The following is a 26,406-nucleotide window of genomic DNA, read 5'->3' on the forward strand; positions in this document are numbered from 1 at the left end:
AATGAAGCGACTGGCAGCCTCAAGACAGGCTAGCTTGGCAGGGGAAGTACTGAAGCTTCAGGGCCAAAAGAAACAAGCTGACAGGGTTCAGCAGGACAAAACAATTAAGGAGGTAGTTAAGCTAGCAAATCAGCGGCTAATGCCGCTCGTCCATAATCCGGACCAAGACCCCGCGACAGGGGAGGTAGCCACCATGCCTCTACCCCCCCAAGCCCTGAGCCCTGTCCCCGGGCTACAGGCGCCACCTCTCCCACCCCCGCCCCTGTTCCCCCAGGGGTTAGACCCCCATAAAACTAGACCAGCCGCCCCTCAGGTTCACCTTAGCCCGGGCAATCCTTTTAGAGGACAAGAAATTAATGGGGTGGACAGCGGGTTCGCGGCCCCAGAAGGGCTAGGAGTATTGTATTGTACCCCTCAGTGGAAGGGCTCACGGAATCGGAGAACTCACAGCCTACAATCGAGATGTGTCCCTTTAAAAAAACCATTTGAAAGAACCAGATTTGGCGGCTATGCAGGAGCGGGTGAGAACCTTGCTGGCTGAACAGCCCGGTCACGTACCGGAACTTATGCGTTTGTGGATACAAAATACAGGCGCAGATTGGCGGGACGTCTGCCACATGGGAGAGGCTGTATTGCCAGCACGGGTGTGGGACCAGGCCAAAGTACACGCACGCTGGCCGAATGTAGCACCAACCCCGGCCCAGACCCTCGACGATTGGGGGGCCCTGGTCGACCTGTTGTTGGCCGGGGTACACATCGCACTAAGGCTAACCGACCAATTAGATGAAGCGGCCGAGCAGTGGGACATGGGCGACGATAAGAAGGCCGATGTAAAGGACGACATGTTGCAAATGATTGCCCAGGAATCCATAAGGGCCCCCTCCCCAAAATTTGGAACCCACAAGGGCCCCCTCCCCAAAACTGGAACATACAAGGGCCCCCTCCACAGCCGCAGAATTGGGCCGTGCAAAAGGACCCCCCACCCCCCCCAAGACCTGAGCTCAGTCCCGGGGCTCTAGGCAACACCCCAACACCCCCCGCCCTGCCTTCCCTTTTTTTCACCTCAACCCACCCCAGTCCAACCCGTCCCAAAAAAAAAAAAAAAAAAATCCTTTTCCTTGAATGAGAGACGTAACATGAATGAGCAAAGACTGTTTGGGAGTGGCTGGAGAAAGGCATGATTTGAGTCGATCTGAGTTTCGCGCGAAGAATGGGAGACTCACTCGTATATGAATGAGGAATGAATGTATATTGGGATGTTAATTGACGTGTGTATCTAGCCAATGTATTTGTCTGTATGACATATGCAAAGCAGAGGGTTTCGGTGTGAAGCTTTGTAAGTGATCTGCTCGACGTGCGGGAAATTCAGGCCGGGAATGTCCATTTTAGCGTCTATCCGAGAGAACAGGCGAGGTCCTGAACTGAGTCCGGATTTTCATCTGTTTGGGAGTTGTTTGGGAAGCGAATTGATATAAATCGGGTCAGGAAAGCACCCGGAGTGCCCTTGTCGATCTACTGTTGATATGAAGCGGTTTCTTGGAGATGGTTGCAGGATGGGCTGTTTTTTTTTTCCTTTCGGACGTTCATGTCAGACGAGCCATGTCGGAATAGTGGCCGGCTGCGACATATATGCCAGGCAATGTCACAGGACGAATACGTTATTTAAGATGGATTTATAAGATGGATAGATGGATGAATTTATTTAAGATGGCTAAAATATACGATTTCAAGACAGAGTAATTAATTTCCGGAGCCAAGTTCCAACAGGAAGTCTTGTTCATACAGTAAGGTACAGTGCGGAGTGGCGGCTGGAAGGTGCATCGAGGCATTTGTGTTGATCGATGCGGACACAGATTTAGTATGCTGGTAAGGTTAAGTTATTAAAATTGGAAATTCAATAATTTGAGCAGAAATGTCACGTTTCAACAGAACGCTGATCCGAGGAAGGAGGACGGTTGAGGTTTCAACTGTCGGTATGTGGTGTGGCTTGTGCCAAGGTGTGGGCGCGAGGAGGTGTGTTGATGAAGCGTTGTGCGAACGAGGAGGGATGTGCGAAAGGTGCACCAGGTAGAGAGGTGATGCATTGTGAAGCACGCCTCGTACGGAAGTTCCTGGACGGATTGTGACGGTTGTTGGATTCGTAGGAGCTAGCATTTTGCGATGTAGAGCCTCAATAAGGGTCATTTGTCTGTCTGGATGTGGTTCTTGCAGGGAATGACGCCGGACTTGTATTATTTGCGGAAAAATAAAGCGCTGGTTACCCCAATTCGAAGTTTGACCTTTTAAAGTTTAGTTGACCCTTGTTCGAGATATGCAAGGGAAAGGTCAGAGGTAATTCACTAACCTTGGAAGAACGACAGGCAGTCAGTCTACGAGGTGTTGCTTTAACGACAGGATATAGAACCTAAATCTGGAAGGAAAGGACATTATATTGTTGGTTAAACTGAAGTCATGTACATAATTAGTGGACAGAGAATATCGAGTTTTTTGTTGTTGTGGAAGCGTCAGGTACAGTACGCTTGGAATTTAATTTAACCGGGTCGAGTACAGTGACGTGTTCGATCGAGCTGTGGGGATTTGAGATGGATTTGAGTCACGTTAAATGGAGGACATTTGGGAGGATGAAGAGATGCAAGTAACGTGGATTAAATTGTGGTATCACGAGTTGGGTGCCAGAGATATTATGGTTATTATAACTCACTGATTATAGGGGGCGCCGGGCGCACCGAGTACAGATCGGGTTGCATGATGGAGCACGCATGCATGGATTTTGGCTTTGCGAGGCTCCGGATAGAAATTGGCATTTCGATGCTGTGGATTATATTGTGCCTGCCCGGAAAGGTGATGTCCTGTGCTGGGGCTGGCGACATGCCTCTGTTATTTGTCTGTCTGTCGGTCTGATTGTAAGTCTTTGGTACTGGGAGGGCTAATTGAGTGCTCAGGCGCCATTGTTCCATGGAGGCAGGTACTGTGAGTCACAAAAGGTAAATGTAACACAGAGAGATGGACAGGACAACAATGGAGTTTATATGGACGGGTTTGGGGCAGTTTCAATCTGACGATTACAGAGTGCTTTCTTCCGTTCACGAAACATGTAAAATTCATGGAGTTGAAGTGGTTTGCAAAGAGGAGAGCAGTTTCAGTACTGTGGCTGGAGCAGAATCCGGATTGGGATGTTTCATACAGGTTATTGGCAGAGTGGTGATGTTTGAGTTGAGTGGCCACAGCACGTTCCAAAACTTTTGACAGAAAGGGTAGGTTGGAGATGAGTCTGAAGTTATTTAGGGTGTCAGGGTTTAGTCCAGGGTTTTTCCAAAATGGGGGTGAAGTTTCACGAGTTTTTGGGGAAATCGGTATGTGAAGCTGGATTAAGTTGGAACTGCTTGATGAGCCATGGAGATGGATTGGGTTTTGTTGTTGGTTGTCTGGGAGTTCGGTTGTTGCATTGCCAAAGGTTTCTGTGTGGTGGACACACTGGTTGGCTGTTGTCTTGTGTGACGTGGGTGGAGATGTATGTGGCTGTGTGTGGCTGCCTGGAGTCGGGAAGACGGCTACAGTGGTTGATATTGGTTGTGGATCGTCCGGGGTGCTTCGATTTGCATAGGGGGTGAAGATTGGGATATTACATTATTTTAAGTAAGTATTGGTATGAGTAATTACATAAGTAATTATGAGTTATTATGAGTATTAGTTATGAGTAAGTGATTATTTTAGTAAAGTTACATGTTTCGCTGTGTTGTGGATCTGCGGACAAGCTAGTTTGATGGGTACCCTGGGGTCTTCGGCGTGTCTATGTGTTTGGCTGTCTGTCACACCGGACTCTTGAATGGGTTTTCATGAGACGAATTTCAGACATAACAGTGAGAATCTATTTTGAGCGAATCACAGTGGGTGAGGAAAACATTGTGTGTGACCAGACACCAGAACTGACCAGAATTGAAATTGGAAGTAGACCAGGTTATTTCTATTATTTGTTTATTCGTGAAAATAAATAAATAATAAGGGGAGGTTAATGGAGGTTAATGGTGGTTTGTGTGTGTTAATGGAGGTTAATGGTGGTTTGTGTGTGTTAATGGAGGTTAATGGTGGTTTGTTTGTGTTAATTCTAGTTGAAACTCTCGCTGAAGTAATTTTCGTTTATTTTTATTTTTTGATTCGATTTGAGAGTTGAGATGATTGATTTTTTATTAATTTTATAATTTTATTTTTATTGATGTTGGAAACAGGTAATGGGATGCTGAGAGAAGGATTGAATTTAATTTGAATTGGACTGGATTAAATGGGATTGAATTTAAAAATTGAATATTGGATAAAATTGGATCCACTTGAAAAAAAGTGGATTAGGAAATTGGAGAAAAGGTGTTCTATGGGGCTATGGATTGGATGAATTGAATCTATGAATTGGAGACCTGTAGACCAGGCGCTCCCAGGAGACTTGTGGACCAGGTGTTCGTGGAGCACTTCACCTGCAAGAACGCCTTGGAACCAAGGTGGAAGGGACCAGTCCAGGTGTTGCTGACTACACCAACGGCAGTCTTTTGCGAGGGCAAGACCTCGTGGATCCACGCCACGCACTGTAAGTTGGCCATACAAGCACCAGACACTACACCACAGCAACCACAGTAAGGATGGGCCTAATCATAGGTACAATACTATTGATAGCGACAGCAGCTAGGGGAAACTCCGATTCCAATAGATGCGAAAACAAAACCCGACACCTCACCGTAACATGGGGACAAAGAGTATCACTACCATGTTTCGAACAGAAAGCCCTGCACACAAATTGGGTGAACATAAATTGGCTAGCACTGTCGGCAGGGCCTGGACGCGTTGGCATGGTACTACAAAAGCAACGAGAGTTCCGGGAAGACGGGCAAGCTAGCATTAAGACCTTGGCCCAACCAGGATACCAATGGGGAACCCCTGATTTTAAGCTACAAACACGCACACGCCTAGGGAAAGACATGACCATGCAGGTCCGGTGCAGCGTCTGGACCCCTGGCGCGGCCGGTGGCGAAAGGAACTACATACCATGCATCGAATACATACTCACGCCACAACCCCAGAATAAGGCCCCAAAGAAGGGTGAAAACACATATTGGAAAGTGGCCAGGGAGGTGGCAACAATTCAAAATAGGACACACTGCTGGTCGTGCATGCGCTTTCCCCAAGCAGGCACCACAGGAATACACATGATAGTGCTACCTCTGTCCCTCAATGACCTCTGCTCACAACCTATCGATTCCCCATGTTTAGTCACCACGCTGGAAAGAGAAGGGGTTGACAACGGCAAGAGTTGCAATCGACAATTTAATTATCGCCCGTCAATGATTGCCCATGTGGCCGAGAGGCCTGCCCCCGTCTGGGTCAAACCACAGAAAGGGAAGGTCTGCCTCCAGGGTTCCGGCCACTTGCGTATGGGAGAATCAGAATGCGCCTACACTCTCCCCGGGAAGCTGGGACAAGGGAGCTCGGGGATTACATTACGAATAGTACTGCAAGATAAACACAACCACAACATAACGGCTATAACATTCTCTAGGGGGGTTAGTAGGATTAATGGGGTGGTAAAGGGACTCCAGTGCTTATCCACCCACCTGGTCCCACCCCATGGGACAATGTTTATATGCGGCGACAAGGCTTACCCCTATTTACCAAATAATTGGGGGGGCACATGTTATCTGGGTTCAGTTCTTCCTGACGTTGAGATACTGGATGAGCTAGACCCAAAGTCCTTGGACAGGCGTTATAAGAGGTCAGTCATGAACGAAGATGGAACCACTAAACTACACGGGAGTCTATGGGAAAAGGTGTTTGGTTTCTTCTTCCCAGGAGCGGGCACAGTCATGGATAGTTTCCGAATAGACAAATTGGCTTTGACCCTAGAAAAGGTGGCAAACGACACCGCTACGGCTCATGACATACTATTGGACACGGTAATTCACATGCGTACAATGGTGATGCAGAATCGGGTGGCTTTGGACATGCTCCTGGCAGAGAAAGGAGGGCTATGCGGAATTATAGAGGGAAAATGTTGCACTTACATACCCGATCCATCTGAAGGAGTGTCAGCCGCAATAGTGAGACTAAGGGAAACTAGCCACGCCCTGACGATCGATCGGATCGCGCGCGAAAATTCTTATACATTTAGCTGGCTCACTGACTGGTTCCAGGGATGGACGGGCACCATAGTGAAGTGGTTATTGACCGCACTGGCTGTGATAATCGGGGTAGTAATTTGGGGGGCACTAATGAAATCTCTAGTCCTCCTCTGTATGAGAAAGTATTTTACAGGATGGAAAGTGAAAAAGCCGCCGACAACGACTATGGCTCTGACCACAGAGGCCGTCGACCTGAACGGGTCCTTCAACAAGGCAGTTGCGACCGGCGCTCCAGAAAATTGCATTGAATTTTGTAATGACTGTGATACTTGTGCGGATCCCATGTGGGAACTGGCTGCTGCCTGTAACGGTGTATGTGATGACTGTGATACTTGTGCTATAAACCCCTTGCGTGTACTGGCTAACGCTGCTTATGTATTACAAGCTGACAGCTGCACGCCCCCTTCCGACCCAACTATGGATCTGATTGCGACACTGGGTCTGGCGGTCGAGGGACCCGACGCGGATGTCCTAGACCCGCAAGCCGACCAGGCGCCCATGGGAGACTTTGACATAAAGGAAGTTCCTCTCTTTGCTTCATATGTATTAAGTTCAAATGCTTCAAGTGAATCGGATTTTTACGCTCTGTACCCGGACCAGGAAATTGAGACACAAGATACTGACAATACTATGTATTCCCCAGAACAGCAGCACGTGAGGGACCTCATGGGCATGATCGTTGATTAACTTCGAAGATCTGCAAGGACTGAGTCTGCAAAGGGTGGGGGGAGCAAGTTCCGCAGGGGAGGTGACGGGCCCTCTGGCGGAGCAGAACCTCATCTGGACCAGACGCCTTCGTTGTGGATCCGAAACGTTAATGGACTTTCATGTTCTGAGCCCTCAGGTTCCAAGCACGCACCGCACGACACGCTCGCCAAATCGCCAGGCGAGGCGCTTTGGGCGCACGATATGCCCTTGGGAGATACCCGCATTACAATTATTTTTTCAATACCCGCATTACACAATTATTTTTCAATAAAGCCCGATGTGGCACGTTGTCTCTTAAGATACTTTGTCTCGACGAGACAAGAGGAAGGAATGTCAAGTCGTAGATTCTTTATTGACAATTCTCTGTTATGACAGCCGACTGCATGTCCCAAGTGAGGTAAACCCCGCCGGGAACGCGAATAGAGCGGCGTGCAGGGAGTGTTGAGATTCGTGCGGAGGCACGAGGGTGCGCGCCAAGACGGGGGGGGCGGCGTGGCGTCATCGCGTTAAGATGGTTGTGCCAGGTCGATCGGCGATCTCTGAATTTAAATCGGATTTTTGTCATGTGTGTTGTGAAATTAAACGTCTATCCGAGAATCCTGGCAATGTTCGTTTTATTAAAATGTGGTACAAACCTGCGTTTCCGCCGTGCGGCTCCGTGGAAGTTAGAGTAGAGTTATTGTGTTTTTAGGCAAAAGCCGAGCGAGCCGCGAGTCACGGGTGTGCTGTATGAGGTTGCTCGGAGGATGTGTGCCCAAATGCATTGTGGGTCATTGCGACTTTGCTGAATATCGGACGCTGGATGTCGGACGTTCATGCGCGCGTGGAATGTGTAGTTTCAAGCGGAGTGCTCGAATTGCAGATATAAACTTGAAAAACATTAATTATATAATCATAGCGGCGCCTGAATTTTAATAAACATGCTTCAGTTTGTGTTTAAAATGAGGTCATGCTGGACAATTGTATACGTGTGCTTTTTTCGAGGCTGGTCGTAAAACCACGCCCACATGCGCTTGTTTTTGCGTAATGCTAGTAGAATGACATGAACCTATCGTTAACCATATATATTTTGTTTTAATCACAGCAACGCATGACTCTGTATAAACATGCTTTGGATTACTCATGTACACAAACCCATAAAATATATGGGTTTGTTTGGCTAAGCATACACTCTCCTCTTTGTGAGTTACATTTCTGTTTTCTCGGAGCCCAGAGAAACATTTGGTCCAAATGATAAGGAAGGGCTGACTCCCCCGAATGATAACGGTGGGAGGGACTCTCGCCAGTCGCTTCGTTCTCTCGGAGATTTTCTGATAATCGTATTCGTATATAAGTGAATGAGAATCAATGCGTTTTCAGGAAGGCTTGACTTGGCATGTTCTTGCTGTAGCTTGCTGTAGACGTCGGTCTCCTCCGGATCTGTATAAGTTGGCTTTAATAAAAAACTGCGTCATTTTTCAGGCTATTTGTGGACTTCTTTGCAAACGAAGAGCTGATTCTTCACATGTGTGTATGTGTATATATATGTGTGTGTCTGTATGTGTATATATGTGTGTCTGTATGTGTATATATATGTGTGTGCATGCGTGTGGGTGTACATGTGTGTGTACGTGTGTGTGTGTGTGTGTGTATGTGTGTATGTATGTATATGTGTATGTGTATGTGTATATGTGTATGTGTCTGTGTGTGTATATGTGTATGTGTGTGCATGTGTGTATCCATATGTGTATGTGTATATGTGTGTCGGTGTACGTGTGTGTGTGTGTGTGTGTGTGTGTGTGTGTGTGTGTGTGTGTGTGTGTGTGTGTGTGTGTGTGTGTGTGTGTGTGTGTGTGTGTGTGTGGGTGTGTGAATAAGAGAGAGACCGAATTGTGAGATACAGAAATGAAAAAACGAGGTGTGTGTGTGTGTGTTATTGTGAAACAGGTGCAGCATCTAACTCAATATGTCGAAATGTCACACACGTCCATGCCCGTGGGATTCCCACGGGTGACCCCACTAGTCTTACTATAATTCACCAAATGTCTGTCTGTCAGTCTGTTCCCAGGTACCGCAAAAACGGCTAAACCGATCGCAACGAAATTTTGGGTGGGTAATCCTGGGACCCCCTGGAGTAAAATTGGTTATATTGTTCCAATTTCCAATTGTTCCAAATGTTCCAATTTTTTTTCCAATTTTTCAATTTTTCCAATTTCCAATTTTTCCAATTTCCAATTTTTCTATTTTTCCAATTTTCCAGTTTTTCCAAACTATATTGAATATATTGTCCTGATGGAATAATATTTACCGATATGAACAGTGATGTGGCTTTTATTGAAATTCTACAAATACTGTTTAGATTTGTATGATTTGCATGTGATATGATTTAACGGATGTTTATATAAATCGTTTAAAATAAAAAAAAGTTTTATTTTCTGATATTTTGCCTTTTCATGTGGGCCTCCCAATCGAAGCCTCGTCCGTAGGGTGGGTACCGTTGTTAGTGTGGATAATGCCAGTTTTACAACTTTGGCAGTACAGTATTTCAATTTAACACTACATAATATATTGTCCTGATCGATCATCTTCATCATTTTGTTCATTAGTGATCTAGGAGGGGACTAGCTGCATCATGTCTCCTGGCACCTGATGCACCATTCCAATGGTCGTGTGACTGTTTTATCGTGAAGCGTGGTATAACCGTTTTTACCCACCAATCGTCGTTTCTCTTTTGAGCGCTGTTTTCCACTCTTTGGCCTGGTTTCAGATTTCTTTTATTTCTCGGCCAATCTTCATCGAGGGAGAATGATGACACTTGGAACGGAAAGCACCATGCAAAGAGGACGGAAGGACTCGTGGCCTTGCTCAGAGCTCGATTATAGTTCCCGCCAAATTGGAGTATATCCAGCGAAGTATCACTTTTCCTGGGACGTCTATTGAGCAACTTGGTGGTGGATTCTACTTCATCACTTGAATCTTTCACCATACTTGTGTCTGCCGGAAGGGTTCTTCTTTTACTCACGGACATTCCACGTTTTCCCTGAGAAGATTGTCTATGAGGCCTTGGATTTTTAAATAACGGACTTTTTGTGAGTTATTTACTTTTCTCAATACTGATCGCTGTTTGTTTCATATCGTGATTCCCAAGTGGAGAAGATTTTCTTGGAGATGAACTCGAAGCCAAATTTTCATTAGTGAAAGTTCTTCAATCCACCGAATAAATGGTGAGTAAGAATTGTATTTATCATCTTCGCAATTTCTACACATTCAATCACTAAACACAAAAATCAGATAGAAGGTTCATGGAACATCTTCCCCGATGAAGGTTTGAGAAAGGGGGCAGGGGAAGCGCCTTTTCAACTCTTGCTTTGCGTTTCCGAACACGATCTGCATTGACTAAAAGCCGAGATTTTGTCTGAACCTCGATATTCCCAAATTCTGAGAGCGTGCACGGCAAATTTGATTGGTTGAGATGGCGTAAAAATGGTGTCGTATTTTGTCCATGTAAAGTACTGCTAAACTGGAGGGTTTTGGGAAGTGCCAACAAGGCGATTTGTGTTCTACAGTGTTCATGTATATAGTTAAATTGAAATAAAAGTAAAAGTTTTAAAGGCTGTAGGAAAACATTATTGGGGGTTTACTACCTTTGATGCACCATCTTTTACACCACCTTATTTAACACGTTAAATTAGTTCTTCGTGCATTATGACGTTTGTGTCCATTATGACGTTTGTGTCCATTATGACGTTTTAGGTTCGCGTTCCACAGTATTCAAAATATAAAATTCAATTGAAATTAAGTATTTCCTCGATCAGAGACTGGCGTCTGTAAAAAGACAGATTGAACCAATTGCTTAACCTGCGTTGTGTTCTGTGCGGAGGTATCAATAAAATATTGATGAAGAAATAACCCCTCAAAACTGGCACTCCTTTCTACACACACTAGACCTCTGAAACAATATCAAACACTTGTGAAAAATTAAAAGAGTATCAAACAGCATCAAAAACTTCAAAAGCACCATAACACCCTCACGTGCAGCCATAGCTACCAGAGACACAATACGATCATAGACACAACAAGCTCATATCCTCTTAGACCATTATGCAAACATAAGTCCCATAGGACACAGAAAGGAAGAAGGAAATATTATCAAAAGACAAAAACTCAGCTGCCAACACGCCAATGACTCCCGCACAAACGAGAGAAATCATGAAAAACAAAAACATCAAAAAGTTTCAGACCATCGGCCTGGACAACATCTGCAATTTACTTTTCAATCACGTTGGACCACGCGGCATATCATCCCTTAAAATACAAGACCTATCACGTTACTTTGCACACCCTCCAAAGTTACAGAACGCCTAATACTTACACTCGCAAACTCTCACATCCCACTCTCGCACACCCAACACGGATTTAGACCAAACCAATCCACTCCCACAAACCTCACACGAATCATCTTTAATGGCTTCAACAGAGAAAGGCACCAAACGTCACTATTCTCACAACAGTAGACATCAGCAAATCATTTGACGCTCTCCTAAAACTCTTACTCACCAACAAAATAATCAGCACAAACATGCAAAACAGCACCAAATAATGGCTTTCCAATTACCTCGTTATCATGCATACAGTCACAGGTAACTTCGAAAAGTGTCAAGAAAAAGCATCAGTCTGGAGCTGAAATTGAAAGTGTTAAGGCGGATGGAGTTGTGTGTTGATGCCACCACCGTTGTGGGTGAATTTGGTTTCTGGGGGTCGTCTGGAAGGACAATTGTAAAGAACAAAGACAAAACAATTAGAGCATCTAGTGTCTAGTCAGTCCACGACTCCAGTAGGTGCTACAAAAATAATGAGGTCTCAGAACAGTTTAATGGAGAGGGTGGAGAGATTTTTATCCTCCTGAATTGAGGAAATAAATCAGCGCACTATGCCGTGAAGCCAGGCAGTAATTATATGGATAAGGTGCTGACTTTATATGAGGAAGTAAAAGGGCAGGAAGGCAAGAGATGAGGTGCTGAGTTTATATGAGGAAGTAAAAGGGCAGGAAGGCAAGAGATGAGGTGCTGAGTTTATATGAGGAAGTAAAAGGGCAGGAAGGCAAGAGATGAGGTGCTGAGTTTATATGAGGAAGTAAAAGGGCAGGAAGGCAAGAGATGAGGTGCTGAGTTTATATGAGGAAGTAAAAGGGCAGGAAGGCAAGAGATGAGGTGCTGAGTTTATATGAGGAAGTAAAAGGGCAGGAAGGCAAGAGATAAGGTGCTGAGTTTATATGAGGAAGTAAAAGGGCAGGAAGGCAAGAGATGAGGTGCTGAGTTTATATGAGGAAGTAAAAGGGCAGGAAGGCAAGAGATGAGGTGCTGAGTTTATATGAGGAAGTAAAAGGGCAGGAAGGCAAGAGATAAGGTGCTGAGTTTGTACGAGGAAGTAAAAGGGCAGGAAGGCAAGAGATAAGGTGCTGAGTTTATATGAGGAAGTAAAAGGGCAGGAAGGCAAGAGATGATGTGCTGAGTTTATACGAGGAAGTAAAAGGGCAGGAAGGCAAGAGATAAGGTGCTGAGTTTATATGAGGAAGTAAAAGGGCAGGAAGGCAAGAGATAAGTTGCTGAGTTTATATGAGGAAGGAAAAGGGCAGGAAGGCAAGAGATAAGGTGCTGAGTTTATATGAGGAAGTAAAAGGGCAGGAAGGCAAGAGATAAGGTGCTGAGTTTATATGAGGAAGTAAAAGGGCAGGAAGGCAAGAGATGAGGTGCTGAGTTTATATGAGGAAGTAAAAGGGCAGGAAGGCAAGAGATGAGGTGCTGAGTTTATATGAGGAAGTAAAAGGGCAGGAAGGCAAGAGATGAGGTGCTGAGTTTATATGAGGAAGTAAAAGGGCAGGAAGGCAAGAGATGAGGTGCTGAGTTTATATGAGGAAGTAAAAGGGCAGGAAGGCAAGAGATAAGTTGCTGAGTTTATATGAGGAAGTAAAAGGGCAGGAAGGCAAGAGATAAGGTGCTGAGTTTATATGAGGAAGTAAAAGGGCAGGAAGGCAAGAGATAAGGTGCTGAGTTTATATAAGGAAGTAAAAGGGCAGGAAGGCAAGAGATAAGGTGCTGAGTTTATATAAGGAAGTAAAAGGACAGGAAGGCAAGAGATAAGGTGCTGAGTTTATATGAGGAAGTAAAAGGGCAGGAAGGCAAGAGATGATGTGCTGAGTTTATATAAGGAAGTAAAAGGGCAGGAAGGCAAGAGATAAGGTGCTGAGTTTATATAAGGAAGTAAAAGGGCAGGAAGGCAAGAGATAAGGTGCTGAGTTTATATAAGGAAGTAAAAGGACAGGAAGGCAAGAGATAAGGTGCTGAGTTTATATGAGGAAGTAAAAGGGCAGGAAGGCAAGAGATGATGTGCTGAGTTTATACGAGGAAGTAAAAGGGCAGGAAGGCAAGAGATAAGGTGCTGAGTTTATATGAGGAAGTAAAAGGGCAGGAAGGCAAGAGATAAGTTGCTGAGTTTATATGAGGAAGGAAAAGGGCAGGAAGGCAAGAGATAAGGTGCTGAGTTTATATGAGGAAGTAAAAGGGCAGGAAGGCAAGAGATAAGGTGCTGAGTTTATATGAGGAAGTAAAAGGGCAGGAAGGCAAGAGATGAGGTGCTGAGTTTATATGAGGAAGTAAAAGGGCAGGAAGGCAAGAGATGAGGTGCTGAGTTTATATGAGGAAGTAAAAGGGCAGGAAGGCAAGAGATGAGGTGCTGAGTTTATATGAGGAAGTAAAAGGGCAGGAAGGCAAGAGATGAGGTGCTGAGTTTATATGAGGAAGTAAAAGGGCAGGAAGGCAAGAGATAAGTTGCTGAGTTTATATGAGGAAGTAAAAGGGCAGGAAGGCAAGAGATAAGGTGCTGAGTTTATATGAGGAAGTAAAAGGGCAGGAAGGCAAGAGATAAGGTGCTGAGTTTATATAAGGAAGTAAAAGGGCAGGAAGGCAAGAGATGAGGTGCTGAGTTTATATGAGGAAGTAAAAGGACAGGAAGGCAAGAGATAAGGTGCTGAGTTTATATGAGGAAGTAAAAGGACAGGAAGGCAAGAGATGAGGTGCTGAGTTTATATGAGGAAGTAAAAGGGCAGGAAGGCAAGAGATAAGGTGCTGAGTTTATATGAGGAAGTAAAAGGGCAGGAAGGCAAGAGATGAGGTGCTGAGTTTATATGAGGAAGTAAAAGGACAGGAAGGCAAGAGATAAGGTGCTGAGTTTATATGAGGAAGTAAAAGGACAGGAAGGCAAGAGATGAGGTGCTGAGTTTATATGAGGAAGTAAAAGGGCAAGAAGGCAAGAGATAAGGTGCTGAGTTTGTACGAGGAAGTAAAAGGGCAGGAAGGCAAGAGATGATGTGCTGAGTTTATATGAGGAAGTAAAAGGGCAGGAAGGCAAGAGATAAGGTGCTGAGTTTATATGAGGAAGTAAAAGGGCAGGAAGGCAAGAGATGATGTGCTGAGTTTATATGAGGAAGTAAAAGGGCAAGAAGGCAAGAGATAAGGTGCTGAGTTTATATGAGGAAGTAAAAGGGCAGGAAGGCAAGAGATAAGTTGCTGAGTTTATATGAGGAAGTAAAAGGGCAGGAAGGCAAGAGATGATGTGCTGAGTTTATATGAGGAAGTAAAAGGGCAGGAAGGCAAGAGATAAGGTGCTGAGTTTATATGAGGAAGTAAAAGGGCAGGAAGGCAAGAGATGATGTGCTGAGTTTATATGAGGAAGTAAAAGGGCAGGAAGGCAAGAGATAAGGTGCTGAGTTTGTACGAGGAAGTAAAAGGGCAAGAAGGCAAGAGATAAGGTGCTGAGTTTGTACGAGGAAGTAAAAGGGCAGGAAGGCAAGAGATAAGGTGCTGAGTTTATATGAGGAAGTAAAAGGGCAGGAAGGCAAGAGATGATGTGCTGAGTTTATACGAGGAAGTAAAAGGACAGGAAGGCAAGAGATAAGGTGCTGAGTTTATACGAGGAAGTAAAAGGGCAGGAAGGCAAGAGATGATGTGCTGAGTTTATACGAGGAAGTAAAAGGGCAGGAAGGCAAGAGATGATGTGCTGAGTTTATACGAGGAAGTAAAAGGGCAGGAAGGCAAGAGATAAGGTGCTGAGTTTATACGAGGAAGTAAAAGGGCAGGAAGGCAAGAGATGATGTGCTGAGTTTATACGAGGAAGTAAAAGGGCAGGAAGGCAAGAGATGATGTGCTGAGTTTATACGAGGAAGTAAAAGGGCAGGAAGGCAAGAGATGATGTGCTGAGTTTATACGAGGAAGTAAAAGGGCAGGAAGGCAAGAGATGATGTGCTGAGTTTATACGAGGAAGTAAAAGGGCAGGAAGGCAAGAGATAAGGTGCTGAGTTTATACGAGGAAGTAAAAGGACAGGAAGGCAAGAGATGAGGTGCTGAGTTTATATGAGGAAGTAAAAGGACAGGAAGGCAAGAGATGATGTGCTGAGTTTATATGAGGAAGTAAAAGGACAGGAAGGCAAGAGATAAGGTGCTGAGTTTATACGAGGAAGTAAAAGGGCAGGAAGGCAAGAGATGAGGTGCTGAGTTTATACGAGGAAGTAAAAGGGCAGGAAGGCAAGAGATGATGTGCTGAGTTTATATGAGGAAGTAAAAGGGCAGGAAGGCAAGAGATGAGGTGCTGAGTTTATATGAGGAAGTAAAAGGGCAGGAAGGCAAGAGATGATGTGCTGAGTTTATATGAGGAAGTAAAAGGGCAGGAAGGCAAGAGATAAGGCGCTGAGTTTATACGAGGAAGTAAAAGGGCAGGAAGGCAAGAGATAAGGTGCTGAGTTTATATGAGGAAGTGAAAGGACAGGAAGGCAAGAGATGAGGTGCTGAGTTTATACGAGGAAGTAAAAGGGCAGGAAGGCAAGAGATAAGGTGCTGAGTTTATACGAGGAAGTAAAAGGGCAGGAAGGCAAGAGATAAGGTGCTGAGTTTATATGAGGAAGTAAAAGGACAGGAAGGCAAGAGATAAGATGCTGAGTTTATATGAGGAAGTAAACGGGCAGGAAGGCAAGAGATAAGGTGCTGAGTTTATACGAGGAAGTAAAAGGGCAGGAAGGCAAGAGATAAGGTGCTGAGTTTATATGAGGAAGTAAAAGGGCAGGAAGGCAAGAGATAAGGTGCTGAGTTTATATGAGGAAGTAAAAGGACAGGAAGGCAAGAGATAAGGTGCTGAGTTTATATGAGGAAGTAAAAGGACAGGAAGGCAAGAGATAAGGTGCTGAGTTTATATGAGGAAGTAAAAGGACAGGAAGGCAAGAGATGAGGTGCTGAGTTTATATGAGGAAGTAAAAGGGCAGGAAGGCAAGAGATAAGGTGCTGAGTTTATACGAGGAAGTAAAAGGGCACGAAGGCAAGAGATAAGGTGCTGAGTTTATATGAGGAAGTGAAAGGACAGGAAGGCAAGAGATGAGGTGCTGAGTTTATACGAGGAAGTAAAAGGGCAGGAAGGCAAGAGATAAGGTGCTGAGTTTATATGAGGAAGTGAAAGGACAGGAAGGCAAGAGATAAGGTGCTGAGTTTATACGAGGAAGTAAAAGGGCAGGAAGGCAAGAGATGAGGTGCTGAGTTTATATGAGGAAGTGAAAGGACAGGAAGGCAAGAGATAAGGTGCTGAGTTTATACGAGGAAGTAAAAGGGCACGAAGGCAAGAGATAAGATGCTGAGTTTATACGAGGAAGTAAAAGGGCAGGAAGGCAAGAGATGAGGTGCTGAGTTTATATGAGGAAGTAAAAGGACAGGAAGGCAAGAGATGAGGTGCTGAGTTTATACGAGGAAGTAAAAGGGCAGGAAGGCAAGAGATGAGGTGCTGAGTTTATATGAGGAAGTAAAAGGACAGGAAGGCAAGAGATGATGTGCTGAGTTTATATGAGGAAGTAAAAGGGCAGGAAGGCAAGAGATGAGGTGCTGAGTTTATATGAGGAAGTAAAAGGGCAGGAAGGCAAGAGATGATGTGCTGAGTTTATACGAGGAAGTAAAAGGGCAGGAAGGCAAGAGATGAGGTGCTGAGTTTATATGAGGAAGTAAAAGGACAGGAAGGCAAGAGATGATGTGCTGAGTTTATATGAGGAAGTAAAAGGACAGGAAGGCAAGAGATAAGGTGCTGAGTTTATACGAGGAAGTAAAAGGGCAGGAAGGCAAGAGATGAGGTGCTGAGTTTATATAAGGAAGTAAAAGGGCAGGAAGGCAAGAGATGAGGTGCTGAGTTTATACGAGGAAGTAAAAGGGCAGGAAGGCAAGAGATGATGTGCTGAGTTTATATGAGGAAGTAAAAGGGCAGGAAGGCAAGAGATAAGGTGCTGAGTTTATATGAGGAAGTAAAAGGGCAGGAAGGCAAGAGATGAGGTGCTGAGTTTATATGAGGAAGTAAAAGGGCAGGAAGGCAAGAGATGATGTGCTGAGTTTATATGAGGAAGTAAAAGGGCAGGAAGGCAAGAGATAAGGCGCTGAGTTTATACGAGGAAGTAAAAGGGCAGGAAGGCAAGAGATAAGGTGCTGAGTTTATATGAGGAAGTGAAAGGACAGGAAGGCAAGAGATGAGGTGCTGAGTTTATACGAGGAAGTAAAAGGGCAGGAAGGCAAGAGATAAGGTGCTGAGTTTATACGAGGAAGTAAAAGGGCAGGAAGGCAAGAGATAAGGTGCTGAGTTTATATGAGGAAGTAAAAGGACAGGAAGGCAAGAGATAAGATGCTGAGTTTATATGAGGAAGTAAAAGGGCAGGAAGGCAAGAGATAAGGTGCTGAGTTTATACGAGGAAGTAAAAGGGCAGGAAGGCAAGAGATAAGGTGCTGAGTTTATATGAGGAAGTAAAAGGGCAGGAAGGCAAGAGATAAGGTGCTGAGTTTGTATGAGGAAGTAAAAGGACAGGAAGGCAAGAGATAAGGTGCTGAGTTTATATGAGGAAGTAAAAGGACAGGAAGGCAAGAGATAAGGTGCTGAGTTTATATGAGGAAGTAAAAGGACAGGAAGGCAAGAGATAAGGTGCTGAGTTTATACGAGGAAGTAAAAGGGCACGAAGGCAAGAGATAAGGTGCTGAGTTTATACGAGGAAGTAAAAGGGCACGAAGGCAAGAGATAAGGTGCTGAGTTTATATGAGGAAGTAAAAGGGCAGGAAGGCAAGAGATGAGGTGCTGAGTTTATATGAGGAAGTAAAAGGGCAGGAAGGCAAGAGATAAGGTGCTGAGTTTATACGAGGAAGTAAAAGGGCACGAAGGCAAGAGATAAGGTGCTGAGTTTATATGAGGAAGTAAAAGGGCAGGAAGGCAAGAGATGAGGTGCTGAGTTTATATGAGGAAGTAAAAGGGCAGGAAGGCAAGAGATAAGGTGCTGAGTTTATATGAGGAAGTGAAAGGACAGGAAGGCAAGAGATGAGGTGCTGAGTTTATACGAGGAAGTAAAAGGGCAGGAAGGCAAGAGATAAGGTGCTGAGTTTATACGAGGAAGTAAAAGGGCACGAAGGCAAGAGATAAGGTGCTGAGTTTATATGAGGAAGTAAAAGGGCAGGAAGGCAAGAGATAAGGTGCTGAGTTTATACGAGGAAGTAAAAGGGCACGAAGGCAAGAGATAAGGTGCTGAGTTTATATGAGGAAGTAAAAGGGCAGGAAGGCAAGAGATAAGGTGCTGAGTTTATACGAGGAAGTAAAAGGGCACGAAGGCAAGAGATAAGGTGCTGAGTTTATATGAGGAAGTAAAAGGGCACGAAGGCAAGAGATAAGGTGCTGAGTTTATACGAGGAAGTAAAAGGACAGGAAGGCAAGAGATAAGATGGTGAGTTTATACGAGGAAGTAAAAGGGCACGAAGGCAAGAGATAAGATGCTGAGTTTATATGAGGAAGTAAAAGGGCACGAAGGCAAGAGATGAGGTGCTGAGTTTATACGAGGAAGTAAAAGGACAGGAAGGCAAGAGATGAGGTGCTGAGTTTATACGAGGAAGTAAAAGGGCACGAAGGCAAGAGATAAGGTGCTGAGTTTATATAAGGAAGTAAAAGGGCAGGAAGGCAAGAGATAAGATGCTGAGTTTATATGAGGAAGTAAAAGGGCACGAAGGCAAGAGATGAGGTGCTGAGTTTATACGAGGAAGTAAAAGGACAGGAAGGCAAGAGATGAGATGCTGAGTTTATACGAGGAAGTAAAAGGGCACGAAGGCAAGAGATAAGGTGCTGAGTTTATATAAGGAAGTAAAAGGGCAGGAAGGCAAGAGATAAGATGCTGAGTTTATATGAGGAAGTAAAAGGGCACGAAGGCAAGAGATGAGGTGCTGAGTTTATACGAGGAAGTAAAAGGACAGGAAGGCAAGAGATAAGATGCTGAGTTTATACGAGGAAGTAAAAGGGCAGGAAGGCAAGAGATAAGGTGCTGAGTTTATATGAGGAAGTAAAAGGGCAGGAAGGCAAGAGATGAGGTGCTGAGTTTATATGAGGAAGTAAAAGGGCAGGAAGGCAAGAGATGAGGTGCTGAGTTTATATGAGGAAGTAAAAGGGCAGGAAGGCAAGAGATAAGGTGCTGAGTTTATATGAGGAAGTAAAAGGACAGGAAGGCAAGAGATAAGGTGCTGAGTTTATATGAGGAAGTAAAAGGGCAGGAAGGCAAGAGATAAGGTGCTGAGTTTATATGAGGAAGTAAAAGGACAGGAAGGCAAGAGATAAGATGCTGAGTTTATATGAGGAAGTAAAAGGGCAGGAAGGCAAGAGATAAGGTGCTGAGTTTATATGAGGAAGTAAAAGGGCAGGAAGGCAAGAGATAAGATGCTGAGTTTATATGAGGAAGTAAAAGGGCACGAAGGCAAGAGATGAGGTGCTGAGTTTATATGAGGAAGTAAAAGGGCAGGAAGGCAAGAGATAAGATGCTGAGTTTATACGAGGAAGTAAAAGGGCAGGAAGGCAAGAGATAAGATGCTGAGTTTATATGAGGAAGTAAAAGGGCAGGAAGGCAAGAGATAAGATGCTGAGTTTATATGAGGAAGTAAAAGGGCACGAAGGCAAGAGATGAGGTGCTGAGTTTATATGAGGAAGTAAAAGGGCAGGAAGGCAAGAGATAAGGTGCTGAGTTTATATGAGGAAGTAAAAGGGCAGGAAGGCAAGAGATGAGGTGCTGAGTTTATATGAGGAAGTAAAAGGGCACGAAGGCAAGAGATGAGGTGCTGAGTTTATATGAGGAAGTAAAAGGGCAGGAAGGCAAGAGATAAGATGCTGAGTTTATACGAGGAAGTAAAAGGGCAGGAAGGCAAGAGATAAGATGCTGAGTTTATATGAGGAAGTAAAAGGGCAGGAAGGCAAGAGATGAGGTGCTGAGTTTATATGAGGAAGTAAAAGGGCAGGAAGGCAAGAGATAAGATGCTGAGTTTATATGAGGAAGTAAAAGGGCAGGAAGGCAAGAGATGAGGTGCTGAGTTTATATGAGGAAGTAAAAGGGCAGGAAGGCAAGAGATAAGATGCTGAGTTTATATGAGGAAGTAAAAGGGCAGGAAGGCAAGAGATAAGATGCTGAGTTTATACGAGGAAGTAAAAGGGCAGGAAGGCAAGAGATAAGGTGCTGAGTTTATATGAGGAAGTAAAAGGACAGGAAGGCAAGAGATAAGTTGCTGAGTTTATATAAGGAAGTAAAAGGGCAGGAAGGCAAGAGATGAGGTGCTGAGTTTATACGAGGAAGTAAAAGGACAGGAAGGCAAGAGATAAGGTGCTGAGTTTATATGAGGAAGTAAAAGGACAGGAAGGCAAGAGATAAGGTGCTGAGTTTATATGAGGAAGTAAAAGGACAGGAAGGCAAGAGATAAGATGCTGAGTTTATACGAGGAAGTAAAAGGGCAGGAAGGCAAGAGATAAGGTGCTGAGTTTATACGAGGAAGTAAAAGGACAGGAAGGCAAGAGATAAGGTGCTGAGTTTATATGAGGAAGTAAAAGGGCAGGAAGGCAAGAGATAAGGTGCTGAATTTATATGAGGAAGTAAAAGGACAGGAAGGCAAGAGATAAGGTGCTGAGTTTATATGAGGAAGTAAAAGGGCAGGAAGGCAAGAGATAAGGTGCTGAGTTTATATGAGGAAGTAAAAGGGCAGGAAGGCAAGAGATAAGGTGCTGAGTTTATATGAGGAAGTAAAAGGACAGGAAGGCAAGAGATAAGGTGCTGAGTTTATATGAGGAAGTAAAAGGACAGGAAGGCAAGAGATAAGGTGCTGAGTTTATATGAGGAAGTAAAAGGGCACGAAGGCAAGAGATAAGGTGCTGAGTTTATATGAGGAAGTAAAAGGACAGGAAGGCAAGAGAGAAGGTGCTGAGTTTATATGAGGAAGTAAAAGGGCACGAAGGCAAGAGATAAGGTGCTGAGTTTATATGAGGAAGTAAAAGGGCACGAAGGCAAGAGATAAGGTGCTGAGTTCATATGAGGAAGTAAAAGGGCAGGAAGGCAAGAGATAAGTTGCTGAGTTTATATGAGGAAGTAAAAGGGCACGAAGGCAAGAGATAAGGTGCTGAGTTTATATGAGGAAGTAAAAGGGCACGAAGGCAAGAGATAAGGTGCTGAGTTTATATGAGGAAGTAAAAGGGCAGGAAGGCAAGAGATAAGTTGCTGACGTTTTTGATGTAGTAAGAGAGCAGGAAGGCAACGGATCTACCAAGGAGATGTTTATTTCTAGTCGAGGTTGGTTCGAGCCTGAGACTCCTCCTTGGCGACAACGCTACTGGAGACTTTGAGTTAAAGCCCCTTCTCATGTACCAACACGTCTACTAGTCAGGTTCAGTATGTCCAGATTTAAGGTTTCGTTGGATTTTTTGGGGGATTTGGAAAACTATATATTTTTGGAAACTATATTGTATAGTCAGTCAGAAAACCAATGTTGCTATTTGCACAGACTCCTGTATGGCGGCCATCTTGGATTTTCAAAATTGCCGCCGTAGAACTAATTTTTCTCAATATCTTAGCTTCTAAATAACATAGAGCTTTGATTCTAACGGCTAAACATACATTTTCAAGGGCCCCGAATCCAATGGTAACAAGTTCGATAAGCTAGACATGACCATAGAGCTCCTATGTGGCGGCCATCTTGGATTTTTCAAACTGGCCACCGTAAAACTGATGTTTCTCAATATCTCAGCTTCTAAACAACATAAAGCTTTGATTCTAACGGCTAAATATACATTTTCAAGGGCCCCGAATCCAATGGTAACAAGTTCGATAAGCTAGACATGACCATAGAGCTCCTATGTGGCGGCCATCTTGGATTTTTCAAACTGGCCGCCGTAAAACTGATGTTTCTCAATATCTCAGCTTCTAAACAACATAAAGCTTTGATTCTAACGGCTAAACATACATTTTCAAGGGCCCCGAATCCAATGGTAACAAGTTCGATAAGCTAGACATGACCATAGAGCTCCTATGTGGCGGCCATCTTGGATTTTTCAAACTGGCCACCGTAAACTTGATGTTTCTCAATATCTCAGCTTCTAAACAACATAAAGCTTTGATTCTAACGGCTAAACATACATTTTCAAGGGCCCCGAATCCAATGGTAACAAGTTCGATAAGCTAGACATGACCATAGAGCTCCTATTTGGCGGCCATCTTGGATTTTTCAAACTGGCCGCCGTAAAACTGATGTTTCTCAATATCTCAGCTTCTAAACAACATAAAGCTTTGATTCTAACGGCTAAACATACATTTTCAAGGGCCCCGAATCCAATGGTAACAAGTTCGATAAGCTAGACATGACCATAGAGCTCCTATGTGGAGCTCCGATACATCGCAGACATGTATGACCTAAGAACCAATCACCCTAGGACCTGGGAAGAACTAGGAGCTGGCAATCTATCAGTAACCAAGAATGACATCCCGTTTGTATCCATTGGACCAGATCATGCATGTGAACATCTGAACAAGCTGATGAAGATTCACTCTGGACTGATTGGCATCTCTAACAATGCCAATGCTAGACAGAGATTCTTCATGGTTACACCAGAATTATCACGCCTGTCAAAAGACTTCAAGAGTCAGTTTGGCCTGGAAGGTGACAAGATCACAGAACGTCATGACCTTGGTCCAAGTGCAGTCAAGAGGGAGCATGAAGCAATCAACAAGATCAAGGCTGTGATACTGAGTCACGGGAATCCATTTGACACTGAAGGTGACAAGCTGCACAATGTGATAACGAATGCTTACATCCCAGACGAGTATGTACCACAGATCTTGAACATTGATGTCACTGGTCAGAAGTTGTATGAAGACTATGTGTCGGAGTGTATCAATGGAGATGTTAGCCTCTGGGCACCAGTCAAGAAGGAGAACAACAAGATGTTCACGTCTGGGAACAAGAGAACCACAGTGAAACTCAGAGACAGGACTGTGGATCTGAAGGAGACTAGGGAACTGTACGGAAGGCTCATGGTCCTTGCCAAGTCAAACAGAGACGTCAACCAGAAATATGCCATCGGAAATTACGAGTTCACTGTGACACCAAGAGCACTGTTCGCTCCAGATGGGACAATTCTTCCGTGCACTGACAAGTCGAAGTTAATTCATCTCCTCGACAAGTTAGCAAGAGCAGAAATTCACCCCGAAGATCAGCAGCAGACACCAGCTGCAAGTGTTCTACAAGAAGATCCAATGGACACAAGAACTATGGCATCCACATCTAGTAAACCTACAAGTCGGAAGATTGCACTGGTGGATGGGATGGTACTTGTGCATAAGCTGACAAAGAAACCAGCCACTGCAGTGAAAGTCAACGATCTGGGTGAATGCTTCAATGACAGACTCATGTCTGTAACAAAAGATTGTGATGAGATCATACTGGTCTTTGACACGTACAAAAACGATTCTCTGAAGAGTGCTACCAGGGCTAAAAGAAGGCAAGGAAAGGATGCAGTACAGTATCAAGTCAGAGATGACACCAACATCAAACACATCCCAATGAGCAGATTCCTTTCTCATGACAAAACAAAGGCTGATCTGACTGACTATCTGGCAGCGAAAACTCTAGAATACAACAGTCACTCATCCAAGTTGATCATCACGTCTGCTTCAGGGCGTACTAGGAGCAACAGTGACCTGCTCTTCGAGGACAACAACCATGAAGAAGCTGACACCCTGTTGATCCACCAGGCCGTGCTGGCATCCCAGCGAAACCCACATGATGCGCAGTTGGTGTTCTTCTCTCCCGACACAGATGTCCTGGTACTAGTCATAGCAAACTATGACCTACTGCTGAGGAATACATCCATTTCCATGGCCTCTGGAATACTTCAAATAGAGCCACTGTGGACAGCTCTAGGGGTCGAAAGAGCAAAGGCGTTGCCAGCCTTTCATGCTTTCACAGGGGCAGACAACACTGGGAGGTTCTCTCGAATAGGCAAAGCAACCTGGCTGCATGTCTACCTCAAAGCAAGTGAAGATGTCATAGACACCGTGCGAATGCTTTCAGATGCAACTGAAGTGACGGAGGACATGTTGTCCACACTAGCTAACTTTGTATGCGCTGCTTACTCTCCAAATGGCATCCACATCGACAGCATCCCTGAACTACAATGGTATCTCTTTTGCAAACACATGGCAGAAAGTGACAGGCTTCCTCCTACTCTTGGAGCTCTCAAGCAGCACATCCTTAGAGTCCATATCCAAGCCAGAGTGTGGGGTCAGGCAAGCATTGCTCAACAGGATCCTCAGCTGAATCCCCTGCAAAACGGCTTTTACAAAGACACGGATGGACAAGTGAAACCAACCACAATTGAGGAGCCTCCAGCCCCCAAGGCCATCATTCAAATGGTTAGATGTCAGTGCAAAACAGACTGTTCTTCATCTAGATGTTCCTGCAGAACAAACAACTTGGCTTGTACAGACCTTTGTCAGTGTGACATCCAGTGCCAAAATGATGAGGACTCTCAAGATGTGATGAACGAAAGCGATGATGAGGATGATGATGACTTTACTCAATGATGAATCAAAGCTCTGTGCTCTTTAGAAGGTGAGTTACATCAGTTTTACGGCGGCCAGTTTGAAAAATCCAAGATGGCCGCCACATAGGAGCTCTATGGTCATGTCTAGCTTATCGAACTTGTTACCATTGGATTCGGGGCCCTTGAAAATGTATGTTTAGCTGCTAGAATCAAAGCTTTATGTTGTTTAGAAGCTGAGATATTGAGAAACATCAAGTTTACGGCGGCCAGTTTGAAAAATCCAAGATGGCCGCCACATAGGAGCTCTATGGTCATGTCTAGCTTATCGAACTTGTTACCATTGGATTCGGGGCCCTTGAAAATGTATGTTTAGCCATTAGAATCAAAGCTCTATGTTATTTAGAAGCTGAGATATTGAGAAAAATTAGTTCTACGGCAGCAATTTTGAAAATCCAAGATGGCCGCCATACAGGAGTCTGTGCAAATAGCAACATTGGTTTTCTGACTGACTATACAATATAGTTTCCAAAAATATATAGTTTTCCAAATCCCCCAAAAAATCCAACGAAATTACATAGTGAACCTGACTATACGGAGCAAAGTCTGTCGTTGGGCTAAACGCTAGCTACAAGACACCTCATTGGTAAATGTACAAAATCTACATTTTTAAAATTAATAATTACTAATATTTATTTGTTTAATAGTGTTCATTAATGTTTTCGGGTTATTACAGTTAATACATATCATTCTAATGTCCCCGTAGGTAGCGAGTATCACGGAAATAATGTCCGTTCCACGTATCCTCATTAAAACAATGCTTTATGAGCCCCATTCTGAACAAAATTGCAATTGCGCGAATCTCTGAGGAACCTATCCTTCACGCAAACCGGGGCATCACCGTGCTTTCCTAATGGAGTCCCTCAAGGCTCAGTCCTATCCTCCACACTCTTTTAATGTGTTCATGCACGACATTTCAAAACCATCCGAGAACTTACAACTAGCCTCTTGTGCGGATGACATCACTATTACCTCTACCCATAGCAACATCCCAGCCACAGCACAATTTCAACTCTTCCTCTGCACCCTACAAACCTGGCTCACCATCAACAGACTAAAAGTCACAGTTATGTATTCTCCACGAACCGCAATTCCTCGACAACAACAGTCACTCTTTTAACAGATTATACTTTGGAACATAGCACTACACCACACTTCACACTGAACAACATCCCTATCCCACACAAACACCAAACAAAAATAGCAGGCAACACTTTTAACAAATTCATGATATTCCCAGATCACATCACAAACATTAAAAACATGCACACCCAGTCTAAACACACCACTCTCAGGCACCGACTTTGGACACCACAAAGAAACAATATTACTAACGAGCCGAATGCACCCGGCATTAACCAGGTTCTTTTTGAATGAATTTACTACTATAATTCAGCTTTTACTCGCGGCCGTAAAAGATTGACTACGACAATTCACCTCAGCATTTAATTGCAAAATGGGTCCAGCCCGGCCGAGGCGGCCTCGACCGGCCTCACCACCTTGCCTATAACCTTCCCGGGGCCCGTCCCGACATTTTTGGTTCTTTTTAAATGAATTTACTATGAAAATTCAGCTTTTACTCATGGCCGTAGAAGATTGACTACTATAA

Source organism: Myxine glutinosa, chromosome 1 (assembly GCF_964187855.1).
Source record: "Myxine glutinosa chromosome 1, kmMyxGlut1.1, whole genome shotgun sequence".
In the NCBI taxonomy this organism is placed as follows: domain Eukaryota; kingdom Metazoa; phylum Chordata; class Myxini; order Myxiniformes; family Myxinidae; genus Myxine; species Myxine glutinosa.